Raw genomic sequence first — 2,315 nt, 5'->3', positions numbered from 1 at the left:
CCTGATCCTAGAGGGAAAGCTTTCAACTTTTCACCATTGTGAAAAATATTAACTGTGTTTTTTTTCGTATGTGACCTGTATCATGTTGAGGTTATTTTCTTCTGTTTTGTTGAGAGTTTTTATTATGAAAAAGTGTTGAAATTTGTGTCTTTCATGCCCACAGACGGAGATGGATGTTGTGAGTGGTGGTGGGCTACACAGACTGTGTGGTGCGAGTTTTCTGCTGGGAGGAGCTAGGTGAGGGTCCTGAACATCTGACCGGGCAGCTGGCGTCCCTCAAGAAATGGATGCTGGAGGGTCAGGTGGACAGCCTGTCAGTGACTCTGGGGCCGCTGGGTGTTCCTGAACTGATGGTATCTTAGCCAGGCTGTGCTTATGCAATTCTACTGTGTACGTGGAAAAAGGACACAGGGTCCTCTCCTGCCTCTGAAGGGATCATGGATGGCAGTAGGGAGGCCCCAGCTGCCTGAGATGTGGTGCTGCACCAGACATCTGGCTGTATCCACAACAAGAATGTCTCCACTCACGTAATTGGCAACAACTCTCAAGGCCATGGCACTGAGAGTGGTGGCTCTGGCGTCTTTGCCGTGAGCACACTGGATGGGATGCTGAAGCTCATGGAGGAAGCAGACAGGCTGCTGTGGTCAGTGCAGGTGGATCACCAGCTTTTCGCCCTGGAGAAATTGGATGTCACCGGCAACGGGCATGAGGAGGTAGTCACATGTACCTGGGATGGACAGACATATGTTATTGATCACAACCGCACTGTCATCCGCTTCCAAGTGAATGAAAATATCTGTGCCTTCTGTGCAGGCCTGTATGCCTGCAGGGGGATGCAACAGCTCCTGTCTCATATATGTCACTTTCAACCAGAAGATTTATGTGTACTGGGAGGTGCAGTTGGAGTGGATAGAGTCTACCAATCTTCTGAACAACTGGAGATCAGGCTCGAGTACCACAGCCTGCTGCAGGAGCTGGGCGTGGATCCTGACAACCTCCCTGTGGCTCATGCCCTGCTTCACCAAACTCTCTACCATCTGACCAACCATCACAGTTGTGTTCCCTCAAGCCTCCAGGATCCCACCTAGCTGTACTTGCCTCATAGCTGATGAAGGATTCTTCTGAACCCCTACCCTACCCCGTCAAGGTATCTGTTATATTGGCAGGATAGGGAATATGCATTACAGAAGTGCAGGATTTGACACTGGGCATGAAAGATGGCGCAGCCCTAGGGTGACCACAAGCTATACACCTCACGGTCTTTTTGATGAAAGAAGAGACAAGTTGACCCTCTGCCCATTTTCTTATGGACCTCACCCTTCACACCAGCAAGGTCATAGGACTGTGGCCTTGTTCCAAATCATCTGGGACATGTCCTGCTCCCCACTTGCACTGTGTAGGAAACAGAGACTTGTTTGTGTGGCCCCAATACCCATAAGGAAGCCAGGCCTTAGGCCTAGGGGAGCAGTGGAGGTAAGGGCTACACCCCATCTTAAGCTCTGTCTTTCATGGCACAATTCCAAGTTCTTGATATTAGTAATTGTTAAAGGAACAGCAAATTGTTTTGTTTTTAGAGCTCTTTCAGCACAATCTACAGTCTGGTCTTACTTATGTTCCTAGCAACCCTGAGATGACTTTCCTCCATTTACCAAAGCAGCTGGGTCAGTGCTTTCTCATGTTGCCATATTCTTCAGGTATTAGCTTCAGAAGCCCTGTTCCCGTTTTTCCACCCACCCATTCCCCCATAAAACACCTTATTATCTGTAAGACAATAGACATGTAAAATGTGATGCCAATTTATGATCCAGACCACAATCAGAATTATATCTTGGGCCATTAAAAAAAGAGAAATTTGTCAAATGCTTTTTCTGCATTTGTTGAAATGATCACGTGTTTTTGCCCTTCATTTTGTAATGTGGCATATCACATTTATTGATGTGCATATGGTAAAACTATTGTTGCATTCAAGAAATAAATCTTTTTTTTTTTTTTTTTTTTTTTTTGAGATGGAGTCTCGCTCTATCACCCAGGCTGGAGTGCAGTGGCGCGATCTTGGCTCACTACAACCTCTGCCTCTCAGGTTCAAGCAATTCTCCTGTCTCAGCCTCCCGAGTAGCTGGGACTACAGGCACCACCACACCCAGCTAATTTTTGTACTTTTTAGTAGAGGCGGGATTTCACCACGTTGGCCAGAATGGTCTCAGTCTCTTGACCTCGTGATCCGCCCGCCTCAGCCTCCCAAAGTGCTGGGATTACAGGCGTGAGCCACAGCGCCCGGCCCCAAGAAATAAATCTTACTTGGCCGTGGGGTATGC

General features: G+C 47.7%; 1 pseudogene; it reads left to right on the top strand.

Moving 5' to 3' along the window:
• Positions 1 to 272: 272 nt before the first annotated feature.
• On the top strand, positions 273 to 1,088 carry LOC102118360 (KICSTOR complex protein ITFG2 pseudogene; annotated as a pseudogene).
• Positions 1,089 to 2,315: the final 1,227 nt, after the last annotated feature.

Source organism: Macaca fascicularis, chromosome 6, assembly GCF_037993035.2.
Source record: "Macaca fascicularis isolate 582-1 chromosome 6, T2T-MFA8v1.1".
Classification (NCBI taxonomy): Eukaryota; Metazoa; Chordata; class Mammalia; order Primates; family Cercopithecidae; genus Macaca; species Macaca fascicularis.
Note: the sequence above shows the minus strand (reverse complement) of the source record. Positions and strands in the feature narration are given on the sequence as shown.